The sequence below is a fragment of the Microcebus murinus genome, chromosome 1 (assembly GCF_040939455.1).
Source record: "Microcebus murinus isolate Inina chromosome 1, M.murinus_Inina_mat1.0, whole genome shotgun sequence".
Classification (NCBI taxonomy): domain Eukaryota; kingdom Metazoa; phylum Chordata; class Mammalia; order Primates; family Cheirogaleidae; genus Microcebus; species Microcebus murinus.
Genome location: NC_134104.1, coordinates 160,683,508 through 160,706,399, shown reverse-complemented (window position 1 = coordinate 160,706,399; position 22,892 = coordinate 160,683,508). Strand labels below are relative to the sequence as shown.

Sequence of the window (22,892 nt, the reverse complement as noted above, 5' to 3'; positions counted from 1 at the left end):
GGTTCTTCATATTTCCTGAGTTCTTTCGCTGATTTCTTCCCATGTTGATCAGTTGTTGTTTCTTTCCTTAAGTTATTGTTTGGGTATTCACACACCTTGTTTAGTTTCTGAGGCGTTAGGTGGTGTCTGTGGGTGAAATTGGACCACTCCCTGTATATTGAGTCAGTGGGTGCCGTGGAAAGGCTGTGCAAGATGCCGTCCCTGTCAGTAGGTGGTGTTTGCTTGGAGGAACAGGCTATACTGTTGATTTTGTGTCCTGTTAACAGCTCTTGTTCTGGGCGGAGCTGGGTTGGGTAAGCCTTCCCTCAGGCAGTTAGCAGGGGTCAAAGTTCTGTCCTCTGCTTCCAGGGAAAGCTGTCAGGGCGGGGCTGGAATGGCCACGCTCAGCCAGAAAGTCTGGGTGTGGGGGTGGGGCTGTCTGAGACCCGCAGTCTGGAGCGGGCCTCGCTTCTTTCCACCCTCCCCAACTCCGCAGCTACTCCTGGGCCTCTGCCAGCAGGCCAGACCACAAGCCACCAGGCCTCCCTGGACTGTGATGCCGGCGGGGAGGTTCCCTGCACAGGAACGCCACCTGGGTTTGGCGCACGGCCTCCTCCTGGTAGGAGGGTTGCCCTCTAGGACATGGATCCGCCCCTGGAGGCACACACACCTCAGTAGGCTGTTCACGTATAACCCTTTTGTGCCCCGGGCAATGCTAGCCCTCGGTGCAGGGGATCTGGCCTGCAGGTCCGACCTCTGGGTCCCAGAGTTCAAACTGTATCCCAACCAGGGAGAGGATTTCCGGTCCCAATTCACCCACAGGGAGCCCAAGCTGGGTCTATGTCTCTCAGCCTCTCAGTCGGCAGCGTTCTCCTGGGAACACGGTGCCAGCAGCACCTGGGAGGACGGGCTGGTAGGGAGCTCACAGTCTGAGTTCCCCTGAGTCAGGTGTAGGGTCCGAAATGGGAAGGTCCCATTCCCTTGAGGTGCCTCCGGCTGGTAGCTGTATTGCCTCTCTGGGCAGCCGTTGGTAGGGTCGGCTGAGGGGAGGAGGTGGCAATATGGCGCCTGCCGCGCGGCTCCGGTCTGTGCACACGGAGGTGCCCGGAGGAAGTTGGGAACCTGGTGCCACGTCTGCTACAGGCTCACCGCTGGCTGGCGGCAGCGGTCTCTGGGCTGGTGTCCGCAGGTCTCTCCACCCACTGGGGAGCCCACCAGCAGTCCCAAATGCAGGGGAGGGCAATCAGCAAATCCACCTACCCTTGCCGCTGGTCTCCGGGCTGCTCCGGTGGTCTCAGCCTCCAGTTCTCCTCCGCAGCCTCCTCCCGTGGAGTCTCCCGGGGTCTCAGGTACCCTTCCTTCCGGCCCTAGTCTGCTGTATGCTTGTCTTCTTGCTTCTTTTCCTCTAATTTCTGCTAGAATCTGTCTTTTCTGCAGAGACACTCTGTCTGGCAGTGTTATTCGTCCGCCATCTTGCTCTGCCCCCCCCTGTTGTCAGATTTTTTAAATTTAAACAGTTTGTTAGATTTTGAAAATTTTAGGTATGATTGATGTACAGTAAACTGTACATTTAATGTGTGCAACTAGATGCATTTTGACGTATAGATGCACATGTAAACCAGTCAAGATAATAAACAGATCCATTACTCCCCCTGAATTTCCTAATGCCTCTTTGTAATCCGTCCCTCCTGCTCCCTCCGTCCCCATCCCCGGTAAGCACTGATCTGCTTTATGTCCCTATGCTATATATTAGTTTGCAATTTCTAAAACTTTACATAAATGGAATCACAAGTAGCTACTGTTTTTTGACTTGCCTTTTTTCACTCATCCATGTTACATGAATCAATAGATCATACCTTTTTATTGCTTACTAGTATGCCAGAAATATTGGCATATTATTTGTGTATTCATCTGTTTTTGGACATTTGGGTTGTTTCCAGTTTGCGGTTATTTTAATAAAGTTACCATGGCCATCTTTGTACAAGTCTTTCCATGCACGAATATTTTATTTTTCTCTTGGGTAAATACCTGAGAGGGATGGCTGGATTATATGGTAGGATATGCTTGACTTTTTAATAAATTGTTGACTGTTTTCCAAAGTAGTTGTACTATTTGACTTTCTTACCATCAGTGTATAGGAATTCCAGTTTCTCCAAATCCTCACCAACCCTTGGTATGATCAGTCCTTTTGATTTAGCCATTCTAATAGGTGTGTGGTAGTATCTCATTGTGGTTTTAATTTGCTTTTCCCTGACGACTAATGAACTTGAGCATCATTTCATGTGCTTATTTTGCCACCTGCGTAGATTCTTTGGTGAATATTTGTTCAGACATTTTTGCCTAACTTTGTATTAGGTTATTTGTTTTCTTATTTTTTAAATTTTGAGAGTACTTTATATATTCTGTATTTGACCCCATTATTATATATGTGTTTTGCAAATATTTTCATCTGGCGTGGGGATTGCTTTATTTGTTTTATAGCTTTGTTAAGGGAGTGTAAACATTTAGGATTATGTCCCCTTGCTGAAATGATTCCTTTTTTCATTATAGAATGATCCTTCTCATCCCTGTTAAGATTCTTTGTTCTGAAACAAACTTTGGCATTAATATAACCACTCCAATTTTCTTTTTATTAATTAGTATTAGCATATAATTTTGCAGCATTTTACTCTTTCCTATTTGTGTTTTTATACTTACAGTGCATTACTTGTAGGCATATATTTAAGTCTTGCTTTTTAATCCAGTATGAATATCTCTGCTTTTAATTGGGATATTTAGACCAAATACATTTAATGTGATTCTTTGTTATGGCAAGGTTGAAATATATCACCTTTCTGTTTGTTTATTATTTCCCCCATCTTTTCTTTAATCTCACTTTTTTCTGCCTTCTTTTTGATTTAGAATTTTTAATTGATTCACTTTTATCTTCTTTGTCAGCTTATTCACTATATCTCTTAGTTTTGTTATTTGGTGGTTGCTTTAGGATTTATAGTATGTATCTTTAATTGATCAAAGTCTACCTTCAAATGATACTATACCATTTCATGTATAGTATAGGAATCCTACAATGTTGTGCTTTCATTTCTCCCTCCTGGCCTTTGTGCTTTTGTTGTAATACATTTTACTTGTATTTTTGTTATAAACCATACCTTTTTATTATGTTTGTTTTAAGTTGTTAATTATCTTTTAAAGAGTCCTAAATAATAAGAAAAATATCTTCATATTTACCCATGTAGTTAACATTTTGGTGCTCTTTCATTTTTTTTTGTAATCAGAATATCCATCTGGTATTATATGAATATTCCTTGTGCTTAAAGACTAACTTTTTTTGTAGTGTAGGTCTGCTTGTGAAGGATTCTATACATTTTTTTATCTGATGAAGTCTTTATTTCATCTTTATTTTGAGGGCATTTTTTCTAGGTATGGAATTCTAAATTGACTGATATTTAAAATTCCTTTCAGCACATTAAAGATGTTGCTCCACTGTGTTCTAACTTGTATTGTTTCTAATGAGAAATCTGCTGTCATCCTTGTTTCTTTGAAAGTAATGTGTTTCTATTTTCTTCTAAATGCTTTTAAGATTTCTCTATCTTTGGTTTGAAGTAATTTGATTATGATATGTCTTACTTTACTTTTTTTCATGTTTCTTGTGCTTGGTGTTTGTTGTACTTCTTGGATCTGTGGGTTTATAGTTTTTGTTGTTGCCGTTTTAAGCTATCTTTATGAATAGAAGGGTATTACTTAATAGATTATTTTGGATATTTTTTTTCTTTTCGAGTGAACTTTTATATTATAGTTAGTTAGTTTCAAGAAATTGGTCTATTTCACTGATGTCAGATTTATGGACATAGGTAATGTAGGTAATGTTCCTTTCTTAAATTTTTTTATTTTAGCATATTACAGGGGTACAAGTGTTAAGGTTACATATATTGCCCATGCCCCCCTCCCCCCTCGAGTAAGAGCTTCAAGCGTGTCCATCCCCAAACGTTGCACATCTTACTCGTTGTGGTTGTTCCTTTATTAATGCTAGGGTTTCTAACAATGATGATGATGTCTTTTCAATCCTGATATTGGTGATTTATGCCTTCTTTATTTTTTTTTTGTTGTTATTATGTCTAGAAGTTTATCAACTTTAGTGATCTTTTTAAAGAAGAAACTTTGTTTCAGTGATTTTTTTAGTATCTTTCTAATTTCAATTTGATTGATTTGAGACCTTGTTTTCTAATAAAGCATTTAATGCCATTAATTTCTCTAATATCACTGTTTTATCTGCATCCTATGTGTTTTAATATGTTGTATTTTCATTTTCATTCAATTCAAAATATTTTCTAATTTCCCTTGTGACTTCCTCTTTAACCTATGGGTTATATAGAAGTGTGTTATTTATTTCCAATATTTGGGGATTTTTCCAAATATATTTTTGGTATACATGTCTAGTTTTATTCCATTATGGTCAGAAAACATACTTTTTATAATCTTTATCCTTTTAAATTTCTTGCGGTTTATTCTGTAACACAAAATATGTGTATCGTGGTGAACGTTCCATGTACACTTGAAAAGTAGGTATATGCTGCTGCTGTTAAATGAAGTGCTCTATAAATGTCAGTTAAATCAAGTGGTTAATAATGTATAGATCTTCTATCCCATCCATCATTGATTTTCTTCCTCCTTATTCTATTGCTTAATGAGAGAGGAGTGTTAAAGTCCAAAGTAATATCATCTGTTTCTCCTTTCAATTCTGTAAGTTTTGCTTGGTGTATCTTGAAGCTCTATTCTTAAGTACATATTATTTAATATTGTTATAATCTCTTATTATTATGTAATGACTGCTTTCACTAACAGGGACCTTTTTTTGTCCCTGGTAATACTCTTTATCCTAAAATTGGCTTTGATATTAATATAACCACTGCAGCTTTTTTTCTTTATTTTTTATAAAAGGCATATGTTTTCCATTCTTATTACTTTTAGCATATGTATATCTTTATATTTAAAGTGGATTTTTCATGAACATCATACAGTAGGGCCTTTTTTAAAGTTTAATCTGACAGTTTTTCTAAGTTAATATGTTTAGACTATTTATTATAATCACTGATAGGATTTTTTTGTTGTTGTTGAGAGAGAGTCTTGCTCTGTCACCCTGGGAAGAGTGCAATGGCTTCATCATAGCTCAACCTCAAACTCCTGGGCTCAAGCAATCCTTTTGTCTCAGCCTCCCAAGTAGCTTGGACTACAGGTGTGTGCCATGACACCTGGCTAATTTTTCTATTTTTAGTAGAGATGGAGTCTCACTCTTGCTCAGGCTGGTCTTAAACTCCTGAGTTCAAGCAATTCTCCTGCCTCAGTCTCTCACAGTACTAGGATTACAGGTGTGAGCCACTGCACCCATCCCACTGATAGAATTTGATTTAGGTTTAACATTTTGTTATGTGTTTTCTGTTTGTCTTTTCTAATTTTTGTCTCTCTTTCTCCTCTTTAGGCCTCTTTAGGTTATCTGAATATTTTTAATATTTCATTTTAATTTATTAATTGGCTTTTAACTATATCTCTTTGTATTTTTAATGATTACTCTAGAGATTACAATATATGTACCTAACCTTTCATAGTCTACTTAAAGTTTATATTTTGCCACTTCAAGTAAAATGGAAAAAACTTAAAACCATATCATTTTCCTCTTATATATTTATCATACATATTATATATGTACATTGAAAATCCCACCAGACAATATTACAATTGTTGCATTTAACAATCACACATATTTTAAAGGCCCTAAAAGAAGAAAATCTAGTTTATTATATTTCCCAGATATTCACCATTGCAGTTGAATTTCCTTTATTCTTGAATTTCTAGGTTTCCCTCTGGTATCATTTCCCTTTTGCCTGAGCAACTTTTTAAAACCATGTTTTGAGAGCAGATCTGCTATTCATTAATCCTCTGAATTTGTCATTATCTTCTGTTTCATATTCATTCTTGAAGTATATTTTTGCTGGCTATAGAGTTCTGGGTTGATAGTTCTTCTCTGTCAGGATTTTAAGGAATTGTTCCACTGTCTTCTGGCCTCCATGATTTCTGATGAGAGATACTTAGTCATTTCAGTCATTGTTCTCTATGTAACTTGTCATTTTTCTCTAGCTGCTTTCCAGATTGTTTGGGGTTTTTCTTGTTCATTTGTCTTTTTACTCTTTGGTTTTTAGCAGTTTGATTTTGATGTAGCTTTGAGTAAATTTCTTTGAGTTTAACCTGTGTGAAATTTGCTCTACTTCTTGAATTATAAATTTATGTCTTTTACCAAATTTCAGAAATTTCAGGGTTTTTTTTAAATGTTTTTTCAGCACTGCACTTTTTTTCTCTTTTTCTGGGATTCCAATGGCATAAATCTTAGCTATTTTGATATTATCCTACAGGTTCCTGAGACTGTAATTATATTTAGTTAAATTTTTCCCCGCTTTTCTTTGGATTTGATGGTTTCTAATGGTCTGTCCTCAATTTTTCTGACTTCATGGTCATTTCCATTCTGCCATTGAGACGTCCAATGATTATTTTTAAAATTTCATATATTTTTGTTTTTATCATTTCTTTTTCTCTGCTGAGACCTATCTTTCCATTCATTTTAAGTATATCAATCTTTATCTTAGGAGCATAGTTATGACAAGTGCTTTAAACTTTTTGTCTGATAAATTCCATATCTGGGTAATCTTGGAGTTGGCATTTCTTGATTGTCTTTTCCTTGGAATATTGGTTACATTTCCCTGTTTGTTATATATCTGAAACCCCGAAAATTTTGAACATTGTGTAGTTTATACTCTCAGTCCTGCTAAAATCCTTTAGAGAATATTAATTTTCTTTTTCTTAGCAGGCAGTCAACCTGCTTAGATTCATAGCAAGTCTGTCTCACCTTCTGTGGTGGTGGTTCCAATGTCAGTTCAGATTTCAAAATCTTTGGATCTATCATGCATATACACAGCTTATGGATAAGACTGATGGTTCGGCAGGTTCATACACAGAATTGCGAAATTTTCTTCTTCAGCTCTTTCCCCGTCAGGAGTCACTCCACACTCCACACTGTCCTGCTTACAGGGCCCCCTTTCCAAGTCCTCTGGTCACAAAGATGGGAATGCTCTTACAGGTTCAGCCACTCACTGCCCCAGCTGATACAGCACAACTCTGTCACTAGAGTCTGCCTTCAGGCAAAGCTGGAAGAGAGAAAAACAAAAACAAACAAACAAAACCAAAATAACAACGGAAAAAAAAAAAAAAAAACAACAGGGGGAAATGGGGAATTTGCCCCATACTCTTTGGACCTCAGTGGCTTCTTTTCCCAGTGGCCAGAAAGACTGAGTTTCTCTAGGAATTTTAGTTGTGTGGGTTCCTGCTGGAACGTCACTTTCAGAGTCCTCAGGAATTTGCTTTTGTATTGTGTCTGGAGTATTTAGCTGTAATCTGCAAGAGATACAAGCTGTGGTGGGCCACTCCATCTTGGCCAGCAGTGGTAGTCTCAGGGTGTCATTTAAAGAGTTAAATGTTGCTTGCCATTGTACAGCTTTCCCCTGTTCTTTAAAAGTGGAGTTTACAATTTATTCTTCTGTGCCCCTTAGTTCTTAAGTGATCTTTCCAGACAGTCACAGTTGGTAGCACAACAGTGTTTGACCAGTGGGGCCAAGATCATGGTGGTTGGCTCCACAATAAATGATGTTTTAGCAGTAAACACGCCCCAAGATGCCGCGCAACGGGATGCAAAGGCAGAAGAGAACAAGAAGGAGCCTCTCTGCAGGCAGAAACAACACAGGAAAGTGTTGGATAAAGGCAAGCCTGAAGATGTGATGCCATCTGTTAAGGGTGCCCAGGAGCGCCTGCCAGCGGTACCCTTGTCTGGCATGTACAATAAATCCGGAGGAAAAGTGAGACTCGCCTTTAAGCTAGAGCAAGACCAGCTGTGGATCGGCACTAAAGAGCGGACTGAGAAATTGCCCATGGGCTCCATTAAAAATGTGGTCAGTGAACCTATCGAAGGACATGAAGACTACCACATGATGACATTTCAGTTGGGCCCCACAGAAGCCTATTACTACTGGGTGTACTGGGTTCCAACTCAATATGTGGATGCAATCAAAGACACTGTGCTGGGGAAATGGCAGTATTTTTGAAAGCACTTTCACCTCTGGCCCAGGAGACTGACTCAAAGTGAAGGACATTGCCGGGAGAGGCCTGCAGCATCCCTGGATTTCAGAGTTCTGGAACTTTGTTCAAAAAAATCTATATTCAATCTAAGGCGATGTGGTGACTGAAGCCAGAGGTGATGTACTTTCACCATTAGCTTAATTTTAACTTAAAATCACCGGTTCCCTTTCTTGCAGTCAGCTTCATACCATTTTTAAAGTTAAAACGGTGGAAATCAATAAATTTGAATTCCGAAAAAACACCAACAACAAAAACAACACTCAGCTAAGGTCACTCAGCTAGTGACCCTAGCTGAGTGTTTAAAATGGCTAACAGCCTTCCAGCTGGTTTCAGTCGGTTTGGCCGCAGCAGAGATGGAAGTGCTGAACACAGGTGATATTGTATGGCTTCTCAGCATTGCTTCTTAGTGGGACAGGTTTGTAAACTTTCCAAATGGCAATCTCTCATGAGGAGTTCTGCATGGATTCTAGCACTTTCTGCATGTGAGAGTTCTTATTTCTGGTTTATGGGTCTTAACAATTCCATTTCCTGGCATTTTTGAAGGCTTGCACCCAAGCTTTTGGTCAGTGTGGAAGATGAAGAGATGTAGGATTCATAGGGCCCCAGGTACCATGGGAGAGTTAGGATCATGTTTTCAGGGAGCATTTTTGCTCATAATATAGGAAATGGACATATTATACAACACCTTGATTTACATTATGCCCAGGTTTTCTCCGTGACAAAATGACTGAATAAATTCGTGTAGTGATTATCCAATCACTATCTTTATCCACATGTGCAGTGCCATTTATGAATAATCAGGTATAACATTTGGAGAAGCAAGATAGGGGTTGATTATGACCATGTGATGATTTTTCCTTCCTCCCTTCTTTTCATTTTTCTCTGTCTCTTTTTCACACTGAGGGAATAAGTACACTGGAACCAGGCCAGTAGTCAGGGCAGCATGAATACAGAAGAATGCTCCTTACTTAAGAGGGAATTGTTACAGAGGAATCCAGAACAATTAGACCATGTCACTTCCTTTTGTTAAGGCAGTCACCTGAGGTCATAGCTGATACAATGGAGGCACTGTCAGTAACAGTAGAGTGAGCCTGTTGCTAAAACAAAGCAGGCTGCCCCTGTGCTGTGGCCGCCCCTCCAGCCGCCCTCAGCGATGGCCGCTGGCCTCCTGGAGAATCAGGCAGAAGGGTTGATCCCTTCCCAGTCCAGAAGTGCTTCACCAGCCTTCCATTTGAAAGCTATTTAAAATCTTTTTGGACTGTCCAAGTAGTTATAGATAAAGTAAGAAAATAAATAACTTGCTAAATAATACATAAGTATAATAAAGACTTTCTACAGAGTGAACATAGGGGAAAGAAAACTGAAGTGGAAATCAGTAATTGGAAACTACATTAACTTGACATGGTTTAAGACACTCTCTGGGTCTCAGTTTTTAGCCTTTTGTAAACTGGGAAGCCAGCATATCTGATAGAGTAAACAATGAATGAAAATTATTAAACAGTGATAAATGCCAGGCTTTATGTTATGTGTATTATACGAACTATCTCACTTAACCACAACAGCCTATAACATACACACTATTAAAATTCCCTTTGTTACGTGGGGAATTGGGGCTTAGAGAAGTTACCCGATTTGCCAAAGTCACATAGTCAGGCTTCAAATTAATGTATTCTGACTCCAGACTCTGGTGGACTCTGGGAAATTATAACTGCTCAGTAACAGCGGTCAACCAGAGCCCTGATTCTGGTTGTTGTGTAGCGGCTTCCTGGAGCACAGTGCTTTTTGTGTTTTTGGTTTTTGGGTATTTTTTGAGACAGAGTCTCACTCTGTTGCCCAGGCTAGAGTGATACAATGTTCACAGTCATTTTGAGGCTAAGTGCACTAGCCTGTACTTGGTTCTGGATTGATTATTGTCACCTGGCATGGCACAGGAGGGCAAAATGAAGACACATGTGCCAGTGTTTGCCATCCACACCAGCTACTGAGGGTTCTTCCAACTTGGAGTTAACCGGGAGTGCTTCAATTAACGCGGCTTGTGTTACTGTTAACAGCCACCGCTGTACTCGTGAGATGCTGAGGGTTTGGTGCAGCTTCATGGTTTCCGTAGCAGTCTTCCTCCCTTCCTCCCTTCCCTCCCTGAGGAAGAAAGAGGCTCAGAATTCAACATATACAAGAAGTATGGAGTTAGGAATAATAATGTTATATATATAATAATGATTAAAAACAGCAAACACAATAATGATACTACCACTAGCAAATATAGCAGTTTTCAGTTGCCATAATTTTAGGACTTTGTAATTACTTTATGACTTTATAATATCACCATAGATGAAATATTAGTTTCTCAGAGGAAAATAAAGTACCTTTTGAGAGATGGCCAAAATTACCGCAGGACTTAAAAAGAACGATTATATATGAATAATGGTCCTAATATAAAAAAATTCCTAAGTACGTATGTCAGTTGAAAAAATACCCACAATATGATCTCAAATAAGAATTATTAGTGATTTTTTTCATGGATATTTGTGTTCTGAAGAATAGTGATATTACAAGCAGTTATACAGACACAGATTCACGACGGCACACACACACTTTGTGGCGAGTCTGAAAAATTTGTACATTATATCCTACTCTTAGAAGTTCAGGTCATAATCATTAGATAAAGAAATCTATTAAACTTTACATTTTATTTCCCAATTACTTTGACTGTGGAATCATTTTATTTTTTAGCAATTATTAAAACCCTAAAGAACCATTGTCACACTTTGGGAAATGCCAGCCCAAGACTCGCATCTATAAAATGGAGCCAGGAGTATTTTTCTGGGTGATCACTGCCCTGCCTCAGCATAGACCTGAAACTGTGACAGAGGCACCCTGCTCATGGCTTGAAATGAGGACGCAAGGAAGCATTCCAAGTTCTTACCACTTGATACTCCCTAGGTGAATTTCTCTGTCAAGTATAAATCTAGTTTTAATTGAAAGTTACTAAAATATGTATTGTTTATAAAACGGTGGTTCCACTCAAGTGCTCAGTCTAATGGTAAATGATCATAAAATAGTGATGATTAAATGGAAGAATGAATTATTTGGCTTATCTACAATAGAGAAGAAATAAAAATGAATGAACATATTCTGTAATTCCATAGAGAAAACCTAAATACTTATCTCAATAGCTGACCACATTTGGGCAAAAGCAGCTTTGCCATACCCATTCAGCGTTCATTTAAAATTAGAAAGAGGCCATCTGGGCAAGCCAGTGCTTCTTAAGTGTGTATCTAAGTGACATATAGACTTGTTAAAAATGCGGGGCCACCAATGTGCTGAGATTTTGGTTAGCAGATGTGGGTTGAGGCCCAGGAATCCACATTTTTACAGAACTTTGAGAAACACTGATGTGAACCATGTGATAACACTAGGCGTGATAAAGTGTTGTGGGAGCCCTCAGAACCCTCAACATAAATAATCGCTCCACGCAGGCTGATTTTTGGCAAAATGTCAAAAAATACATTGCCCTTTGTATTAGACACGTAGACCCCAAAATGTATAAATGCTGAAACATACAAGCATTTGTTTCTTGCTCAGAAGGAATCTATTTTTTGCTCACATAGGCAGTCCATGGAGGATCCAAGATAACAGGGCTCTCTGCTCCCACGTGCTCATTCTGCCACCCAGGGCGATGGAGGGTTGGCCGTCTTCAGCTCATGGCTTTCGATACCACTTGGTCTTGCCATGCAGGTGGTGGAAGGGGAGAGGGCCTGGAGCATCATGAATGGTGTGATAGGCTTAGTTGTGTCTCCCCTCCCCCAAATTCATAAGTTGAAGCCCCAACTCCTGGTCCCTCAGACTGTGATTTTATGTGGAGCTAGGGCCTTCAAAGAAAGAGGAGATTACGTTAAAATGAGGCTGCTGTGGAGGGCCCTAATCCAATATGACTGCTGGCTTTAGAAGGAGAGGAAGTTGGCACACACATAGAGACACCAGAGATACCTATACACAGAGACAAGACCACATGAGGACACAGTGACAAGGCGGCCATCTGCAAGCCAAGGAGAGAGGCCTCAGGAGAAACCAAATTGCCAACATCTTGATCTTAGACTTCTAGACTCCAGATTGTGAAAAAATAAATTTCAGTTATTTAAGTCGCCAGTCTATGGTGTTTAGTTGTGGCAGCCCTAGCAAACTAATACAAATGGGGATTTCAGGGCTGTATTGGAAGTGGCGCACGCTATTTTCACTCACACCTCATTAAATAGAAGTCAGTCACACAGGCTCCCTGAGTGCAGTGAGGGCTGGAAAACGAAACCTAGCTGCATGCCAGGAAGAAAACAAAATGAGTGTAGTGAATGGCGTGGCATGGTGCCTGCCACATCCTCTACCCTCTCTTTTGCATTTGGGCTACTCATCTCGTCTGTGGCTCTAGAGAAAATTTCTTAATTCCAGTAGACCAAATCACTGACTCCCTTCTCCAGCCCTGTCAAAGCTCACCTCTGAACCAATCGTTACTTGTGGGTGTGAGGAAGAGGAGGAGCCTGCACTATGAATGACCCAGGCTGAGTACAATGCCCAGCCTGAGGCAGGGAGGAGTAGGACCCGTTAAGACGTTTACCAGGGCAGCAGGGCGTGATAGGAAGGCCATTTGCCGAAGTGTGAATGGTGTTGGGCCACAAAGACAAGAGGAGTCCACTATAAAGGTGCATAGAGTAACCCTTCTGAGAGGATATTGGGATTCTCAAAGAACATTGTATGTGGTCTAGCCTGAATAATGGGAATTTAAGGCCCTGGAGCAGGTCAACTCTCTGAGGTCGCTTCAGATCACTCAAATGGGTGACAACTGCCCATGGCCAGCTTGCTCATGAGGTCAACTTAGTAACAATGGGCACAAACTGTGTCAATTAAAATGGATCCAGTTTTGGTCACAAACTCAGCATAAAAAGGCCAAATGATTCCTTCATGTCTTTTAAAATAGAAATGAAAGGTACCACCAGGACCTGACCTCATCCGTCTAGCGAAAATGATACCAATGAAGCCACGTCTGATTGGTGGATGAAGGGAAGGAGGAGGGGTTTGCTATGGGATTCTGGACAGCATGGTGACTATTAAAATTCCAGGAATCAAGAGCAGTGCAGCTGAAATTTTTAACAATCATCATGTTACCCAGAACCACCATGGCAAACCCCCTCCTCCTTCCCTTCATCCATCAATCAGATGTGGCTTTGCCTGTATTATCTTGGCCAAAGAGCCAAATGATGAGAATGGAAAAACTTCATGAGCACCAGTGAAGAGGAAGAAGAAACCGACTAAACATGCTTACTGAGCCAGGCACCATGCCCCTCCTTTCTTTGCAGTCCATAGTAAGAGAGGATAATTTAACCAACGGGTGTAATGGGCCATGGCCCCAACAGGCTGACTTGAATATTACATCATCATAACAGCATAAATTTCAGGAACAGACCCCATGTATTGGTTGATCTTAAATTCTTTGTGGAATAAGTAAGGGTCTTAAAAGGAAATTATTTTGGATAACTTATCACCATGCCAAGGTCAAAACTTTTTTGATGACTAACATCATGCCAAATTCAAAATCTACTGGATGACTGCACCGGGCCAAGTGCAAATCTCAGGGCATTTAAAAATGTTTACTTGCAAAGCTTTAGTGAGCCAATAGAATAAATGCCCAACTACTTTAAAAAATCAAGAAAGCAAAGGGTACTTTTACAGTAGAAATATCCTTAATACCGTCTCAGAAAAAGAAAATATGTTTGAAGTTCTAGGTGAGGTCCTAGGAAACATCAGAGAAAAGATCCTTTTCAAAGCAACTCCGTGTGGACACCAGCACACTGCGTAGTATAAATGCACCTAAGTGGACATGTTCTCTTTCTGTCCCACTACTTGCCAGCTATGTGACCTTAGGCAAGGTGCTTCTCTAAGCCCCAACCTATGGCATCTACTGATTATTGTGAGATATTCTTGATCATAAAGGGCTTTGCACAGTGCAGGGCATACAGAAGCTCACAGTATTAGCTATTATTAAGTCCACAGAATATTAGCTGTTCGTAAGTTCATGAGGACTGAATGGCGTTCCCTACGAAAGCTTTTGCATGCATGCCAGGTCAGCTCTCATTATAACAACCACCAGCCTCATCAGGAAATATTGGGTAGGTTTCTTTTGGTCCTGGAGCTCTCAGGTTTTGCACATCCTTTAGGAAACATTGCTGCTAATCTTCTATTTCAGTTTGAAATGCTCATTCCAACAACAGGTTGATATGTAATTATGCTGTTAAAATGTGCTTCAGCAAAGATGATAAAACAGAGGTGGTAGGTCAGTAAGAGAATGGGTGAATGCAAGTCTTGGCAGCACTCGGCCGTTTCACACCAGGGATTCTCACCAAGCCTGGTGCCATGCATTAGATGGGCTTCCCAGAACTCACGTGCTTCACAGGTCATTGTGGCCACAGTGTCCAGGGAGCTGGGATCCACTTTGGTTTTCAGATTTCAACATGAGGAATGATTTTTAGCAGTCCTATTGAACACATGTTCTTGCTGTTAAACCAAGAAGATAAGCGTCTGGAGATCCTATAGGGTTTCTCTTCAACATTCCTCAGCTAACTCTGCTGGTTGGTTGATGTGACTTTCCTCCTCTTCCTCATAAAGGGATTAATTTTCAGAACACAAACTAATTTCCAAGGCTTCCTTCTTTTAAACCCTTTCTTTACTCTCTCTAGTTCATGCCTTCCTTCCCTCTCTCACTTCCTTTGTACCTCTCTCCTTTGCTCACTCTATTTTCTTTTTACTTCTGCTCTCTCCCCTTTTTATTCCCAACCTTAAACAGGTAGCCAAGGAAACTTCTAGATTTTAAAACATTGACCTAACATTTGTGCCAAGAAGGCTGTCTTCCTTTCCCTGGTGTTGGTGCCTAGCAGAGTGGCTGGACCCAATCTCACCAAATGTCCCTTGAGTTATTAAATGGATGAACAAACAGATGCTCTTATATAGCTTATCCTGCAGAACGAATCCTTAACTCCCTGATTCTATCTTCTCATTTGAAGCTTGTATTATCTTGAGCAATGAACTAACTAGTGCTGGCTTGGAAATCTGGCTCCACTACTTACCATGTGACCTTGGGCATGTTACTTACCTTCCTGTGCCTCAATTTCTCTTCTTTAAAATGGGCATAACAAGTCTTTAAAGTGATCTGTTAAGACCATTAGTTGAACACACATACACACACTTTTAGAATAATATTAGACATAGTAAGTGCTTAGTTAAGTGTTGTCTTAAAATTTTGAATATTATAACTTTAAATATGTGAACTCACATTAGATGATTTGTGCGAGAAGACTTTATGTAAAACTTATGAAGGGTAAGGCTTATTATAAAGTTAATAGAGAATTATTAATATTTTTCTCACTGAGTTGCTTGTCTCATTCTACCAAAGGTTACTTCTATAGTTCTGGTCCACTCCCAAGTGAGAGTTCCTTTTTCTTGAATTACTCAATGTCATCAGCCCAAAGCTTTTACTCCCTTATGCCTCAGAGAGTCCACCTATGCTCATTGTTCCCTGATGCTCTTTTTTAGCTCTTTTATGGATGAGAAGAACCAGAAGGAATGCCTAACTCCACCCTTATGGGTTTCTGCTTCTGCACCCCAGATGCACACCCGACCTTGTTCCTGAATGCCCAGCACCCATTGCATGAGCATGTTCCACAGACGGCAGTGTGCAGCGGGCATTCTCCTAGACCCCATCGGGAACCACCTGTGGGCACAATTATCCACTTGCTCCCTCAAAGTGAGGTGGAAATTGCTAATTACACCTGCAAGAGGCCAATGGGGAACACTTTCTATTACATGCAGCCGAAATGCACCTGCAAATAATTAACTTCAGACACCTAAATTGTGCCCACAAGAAGGGAGAGGAAGCTCAGGCTGAGCCCCCGGCCCCACTGAAGAGGTTCATGTTCCCAGGTTTACAGTTGGACTCTTTGAACATCCAAAGGGGCCAAGAGGTTTCTGTGCACAGCCATGGATCTGGTGCAGCGTTCCAAAGCGGCACGTGTCTTTGCAGTCCTAATATCGTCATTATCCAATGATGCTATCCCACAAGTGGGAAAACAAAAATGGGCTCCAGAGCCTTTCCTTTTTCTTCTCTCTGTGTGTGGTAGAGAATTTCCACTCACCACATGTCCCTCTATTATATCTATATGGAATCTGCCAAAATAAATATTGGAGTTCCTTTATTTTTAGTTGGTATTGCACAGGTCCTTCTCAGATTAAACAGTCAGAGGTCAGGAAAGTTGAGATGAACCATAGTTTTAAAACCATTGTACTGCATGTAGTTATTTATATAGAGGTTTCTCATATATAGACTTGATTAAAAGCTGAGGATATTTGCTCAGCAGAGGGGAAAAACCATCATTATCTGATTTGACATGGAATTCAGTGGCTGCTAATCAAACCCGGGCCTGCATCTGGTTAAGACATACTTGGCACTGGCTTGTCACAAGTCAAGGTTTTGCCATGTTAAGGGGATCTTTCACTCAAAGCAGCGACCCATATTGGACTGAGCAAACACATGAGTTTTTAATCGAGAACAATAGTTTAACAAACCACTTCCCAGGACCATTGAAAGAAAAGTATGTGCCCATGGCAGTTCTGGCACCAAAAGATGTTTATTTGAATGCATTTACTTCAAACCATAGCCCTGTATGCCCAGCAAAGGAGGACCATTAAAATCCAGTGCACGAAACTGAGTTTCTATGGGGTGACCCACATTAGCTGGCACCAGTGCCCTCTCTGCAAAAGCTGGTCCCTTCCCCTGTGTCCATATGAGTAGACAAGGACACACATGTGGACTTGCAGAGACAAGTTATATACAGTAACTTTGAAATGCTTTCCATTAGAAAATATTAAACCTGTTCCTTCTCTGAGTCCATTAGAGGTTTCTTTGCTGAATCATGGCCAGTGAAACTATGTTGTGAGATTTGAGGCACTTAAATAATAAGAAGAATTTCTAACAATTTGTGAACACCAGGTGCTGTGTTGAGGGCTTTAGCTGCCTTGTCACACTTAGCACACACAGAGCTCCCTGATGGTGGGGATTTCATGCCTCCATCTTGCAGGTGAGGAGAATAAAGCTGAGATGGTTGAATCACTTGCTAAGTAGCCCAGCTAGCAAGTAGCAAACCTAGGTTCAAACCTAGATCAATCTGAGCCAACGATCAGCTTCTGTGTTCCTGTTTTTCCTTTGAAAAAAGAAAGATTATTGTACTGTGTGTTTTATAGAAATCTTAATGTAGTAAAATCTGATTAACATTAGATCCAGAATATGAGACTTTTGTTGACACCATCTTCCAGGCATAAAAGTTGATAGTTCTGTTTTTTTAGTTCTGGTTTTTAGGACTTGTTAACTCAAAGTCTTGCCCTGTTCTGGTAAGATGAAAGGCAGGGCAGAGACCAAGCTGATTCAGCTCTGAGTGTGAAGCTTGGTGCACAGAATATGTATTTTGTGAATGTCACTGTAATGAATTGGAGCATTCAGGGTATGGTCTCCTTCCAGGGCAGCTCTGGAAGGTCTTGGCAGTTTTTCTGAGAGAAAGGAGGAATTCTACTTGACATTCCCATCATGCAGACCTTAAATCTTACTTGTCCCTCAGAAGTGTGGTGCCCTGGGAAGCGGCGGTGACGAGCAATCAGATGGCTGGCTCAACAGGCAGTAAGGAGAGGCTGAGTCTCAGACTTTATTCAGTTAAAGAACTGGAAGGCTGCTCCTTTGAGCTGGAGCTGCTGCACCCTCATCAGCTGGAAGTTTCCCCTAACAACAAGGGGCTGGAAGACAATGAGATGATGATGATGATGATGATGATGATGAGACTAACATTTATTGAGGGCTGTTATGTTCTAGGCATGATTCAAAGCTCTTTATGTGCAGTATTTCATTTGATCCTCACAACAGCCCCATGAACAGTTCTATAAAATGGTCCACTTGACAGACAAAGAAACTGAGACTCAGAGAACTTAATTGCTTTGCTTCACTTCACAAGCCACTTTTGAACAAGGTAGGAGAACTCAATACCATAGGTGAACCCAAAAGTTCTTTTGGCCCCAGAGCCCAAGGATATAACCACTACACAATAGTGCCTCGACCAAGGTTTGGGAGTGGTTGACTTTTTTCTAAATGTACACAAATGGAATGGATTTAAGGTTATTCTTAAGCAGTATAAGTCTCACTTATTTGTAAACTGAAGTGCTTTCTAGAATGAAAGGGATGAGGTTGGACTTGATAAGCTGAGGACTGCCTATTCCTTGGGTGAGTGCTCAGGACCATCCAGTTGTGGATGCTTTGGCACAAGTCAGGGCCAAGAGGAGGCAGAAGGGTGCTGAAACCATTGCTGGGATGGCCGAGTCATTTGGCCCCCACCACTGTGCATGTTTGAATGTAAAACACTGTAAGCTGAGAAATGTCTGCAGCAGGGACCTGAGTAACAGGACAGATCTGGATTCAAATCTTAGTTGTTTTTGACCTGGCACAAGTGACCTGATCTCTTGGAGCCTCAGGTGGGGTTGAGCTGGGGAGAATGCTAATAGCAGAAGGTGGTTGTGTGTATTGCATGAATGATGCTAAGCCCTGGACCTATAAAATAGTAAACACCACATATTACTGGGCATGGCTAGAAACCCGTCGCATCCTGCAAGCCTTACCTCTGAGAAGTGGGATTTGAAGCATTTAGTATAAGCTCAGTGGTACTTGAGACTAGACTTTGATGTATCTAAGGAATCTTGCCACATTTGAGAAGCAGGTATCTCATTTATGACTTTCTCTGCACTATCACACACACGTCAGACACCAGAAAATGTTTTCAAGTCCCTTTCATGGTTTTAATAAGGTATTTCCACCTGGCCAGCTCTACTTGCCCATGGCAACCTGCAAGCATCTCCTTTGGGAGATTGTTTTCAGATATAATAGTTCTGTAGAACAATCCCATTGATCCCTGCTGTGGCAAGCTCCTTGTTTTGTAATCACAGCCTTTCCACTGAGGAAAGGTGGGATTAGAATTGTCCTGAAACAATGGGAATTATGTGGGGAAATGAGACTGCGTGCGATGTAGGTGCGGTTATGCTGCTGCTAAGCAACTAGTTCCTCCACGGAGTCTCCTACATCCTTGGAATGTCCCTAAGCACCAGGTGTCACTCTTGGTCTTGGCTTTATTACCGTCATTACTTAGTGAATGAGAATAATGCTTTGGATCTATAATGTGACTTTCATATGAGATGCCCAAAGTGGTTACAGATCTGTAGAGAGATACGGAGAGAGGCCACACGGGTCGCAGTTCCATAGGACTCATCGCCCTATTCATAGAGCAGTGTCGCTGGTGAATGCTAACTTTCAGAAGCTTTCAGAGCAGACAAGCCTTGCCAGCCCATACAGCGGAAAGTAAGAATGTAGACTCGACAGTAGGGGGGTATGGCAGGGAGACTAGAGAAGCCTCTCCCACCCAATACATGTCAAATTCCTCCATTTGGAACTTACCATGGAGAAGCTTAAATATTGCCCATTCTCTGCAAGTAATCTTTTTTTTTTTTTTTGAGACAGAGTCTCGCTTTGTTGCCCAGGCTAGAGTGAGTGCCGTGGCGTCAGCCTAGCTCACAGCAACCTCAAACTCCTGGGCTTGAGCGATCCTCCTGCCTCAGCCTCCCAAGTAGCTGGGACTACAGGCATGTGCCACCATGCCCAGCTAATTTTTTATATATATATCAGTTGGCCAATTAATTTCTTTCTATTTATAGTAGAGACGGGGTCTCGCTCTTGCTCAGGCTGGTTTTGAACTCCTGACCTTGAGCAATCCGCCCGCCTCGGCCTCCCAAGAGCTAGGATTACAGGCGTGAGCCACCGCGCCCGGCTGCAAGTAATCTTTTAAATGCATAGCTACACTAAGGGTAATATTTTAGTCCCTAATACTTTCTGGGGAGTTATTTGATTAGGTTGCTTTCTTCTGCTAGAGGAGAGACTGCAAGGGAGAAGGAAATAGAGAAGGGCCCGATTGCTGGAAAGGTGACATTCCTGGGAGCAGTCCGCCACTAATGCCAAGTGAGAGCTGTGGACCAGAGTCCTATCCACTTCCAGTGGGGCTGGGCCCCACTTCCCACAGTGACAGCCTGCTCATGAATGCATTTCATATTGGCTTCCTTTCCTTTCCTGGCTCACTTCTTTACCCCTTACCAGTTTAGTGGGGAAGGGGAGGTCACCTCCCCAATTAAAGACTTTCAGTCAAACCCTGTGATAGGGTCTGCCACATCTGGGGAAGCCTCCTGTGTTAGTCTTCTATTGCTGCCATAACAAACTACCAAGAAGGTAGCAGCTTTAATCATCACATATTTATTATTTCAATTTCTTTTTTATGATGTATTTATTTTTCCAGCTTTACTGAAGTATGATTAAGAAATAAAAATTATATATATTTAAGGTATGCAACATGGTGTTTTTTAAAAATAATGTAATGGTTATTCTAGCTGGATTCTCTACTCAGGGTCTCCCGAGGCTAAAATTCAGTTAGCAGCTGGGCGCAGTTTTTATCTAGGCCCAAGGCTCTTCTTCCAAGCTCAGGTTGTTGGGAGAATTCATTTCCTTCTGCTTTTCATGTGGCTGCTCCATCTTCAGCTCAGCAGTAACAGATCCGATTCTTATGTTTCATATCTCTCTCACTTCCTCTTCTGCTTTTAAGGGCTCAGGTGATTATATTGGACTCACCAGATTAATCCAGGATAATTTGCCTATTTTAAAATCAGCTCATCAGTGACCTTAATTGCATCTGCAAACTCCCTTTTGCCAGGTAATGTGACATATTCATGGGTGTAACACCAGGGACCAAAATCACAGCCTACAGCACCCTGCTAAGATAAGAGACATCTGCCGGGCACGGTGGCTCACGCCTGTAATCCTAGCACTCTGGGATGCCGAGGCGGGTGGATCACTCTACGTCAGGAGTTCGAAACCAGCCTGAGCAAGAGCGAGACCCCGTCTCTACTATAAATAGAAAAGAAATTGATTGACAAACTAATATATAGAGAAAAAATTAGCCAGGCATGGTGGCGCATGCCTGTAGTCCCAGCTACTCGGGAGGCTGAGGCAGCAGGAGTGCTTGAACACAGGAGTTTGAGGCTGCTGTGAGCTAGGCTGACGCCACGGCACTCACTCTAGCCTGGGCAACAGAGTGAGACTCTGTCTCAAAAAAAAAGAGAACAGACATCTAAGCAAAATTCTAAGTGGGCATCTTTGCCATATTTGAACCCTAATTGGAACTCAGACCACTTGGTCTGTTCATGTGTTCATTGTTTTGACAAATAATCTTTCAATAAACGTTACTGTTGGCTACTCTATGTTAGGCCCAGTTCCAGTATTTAAAGAGTCTGCCTTCTAGAAGCTCATAGTCGAGTGGTAGAGATGGACTAGACAGTGGATTACAACAGGTAGACTGTCCCAGTGAGATGGCATTGGCAGCTGCTACAACAAAGGCCAAGAATGCTGGGAGTCAAGGGAGGATTCTGGCTGGGGTACCATATCCATACCACAGACCCAAAGGAGAGAATGATTTAACTAGACAAAAGGGCAAAGAGCAGAGCACACTTTTTGGTAAACACTATGCCCATTTTAGATGACTTAGCTGCCATTGCATGGGGACCATTGAGTTCTAGCCTATATAGTATGTTTGTGAGTTTGATGGGGAGGAGAAGGCCAGGAAAAAATGCTTTCATGTGGAATGTGGAGAGGAGTGATTAGAGCCATATATTCATCCAGCTTTCATGCAGCCTTGTAAATAAGTAGCCCACACTTAGCCAGCTCACATACATCTTACAACTTGTCATCTACTGTGTAACTACTTTTATAGAAAGATTGACCGCACCAGCTAGCGTTTCTATTTTCTTAGTTATTTCATGCCCTAGCTATAGATTTCAAAGGCTTTCTTTACATGAGCCCTACCAGTACAGGTTTAAATGGAAAAGGAAGAGTAGAGAATGTGATTCATGCTTCAAAATGCAAAAATAAAGTAAAACAAAGCATTATATAGCAAAAACTCTTCAGGGGTGGCAACAGGAAATCTTGGCTTGATCCTAGATCATATGTGAGATTCTCCAGCAATTTACAAACTTAAATGTTCTTGGATTTCTCACCTGTAAAAAACCTTTGTGTGCCTTGCAGAATTGTCATGAGACTCAAAAGGAGAGAATGTGCATTGAATGATCCTGAAGGTTTAATTATGCATGTCTCACAACCAAAGGGCATTTTCCTAGCTTACATATTCCTGAATTTTAGGACACTTGAATGACCAGGTTCTTGGAAAGGGCTTTTGATTGGGATGCCAGAGTTACACTTTCATTTTTGTTTTTATTCTGTTTCATCTGCAGTTTGCTAGTGCTGATGCATTTGCAAAAATGTCTATGAATGCTTTTATCATCCTCTCCAAATTTCATCTTATCCCATCCCTGGAATCTTTGCCTCTTGGCCTTGTAGATGCTGTTCCCGCCTCTCACATGCTTTGAAGTGGGTTTTGTAGCATTCACAGTAGCCAAGAGGGTTACGTGAGAAGAAGTGGAAAAGTGTGTGTTGCCCAAGGCTAGGAGAGTGGTTGACTAAATGAGCAAATGTGGCTTTGATGGAGGGACTCACATTTAATAGGAGAAATAATTTTGAAGGAATGATAAAAATTTGGCATTTATATTAAGGCCGGCTCTTTGAAGGTGTC

General features: G+C 41.1%; 1 protein-coding gene and 1 pseudogene across 9 annotated transcripts in view; both read left to right on the top strand.

Annotated features, from left to right (window-relative positions):
- The window catches only part of ERC2 (ELKS/RAB6-interacting/CAST family member 2), a 982,890-nt gene that overhangs the window by 664,853 nt on the left and 295,145 nt on the right, over nucleotides 1-22,892 (top strand). The gene's annotated exons all lie outside the window — the stretch shown is intronic.
- LOC105864854 (ubiquitin domain-containing protein UBFD1 pseudogene) lies at nucleotides 584-19,711 on the top strand (annotated as a pseudogene).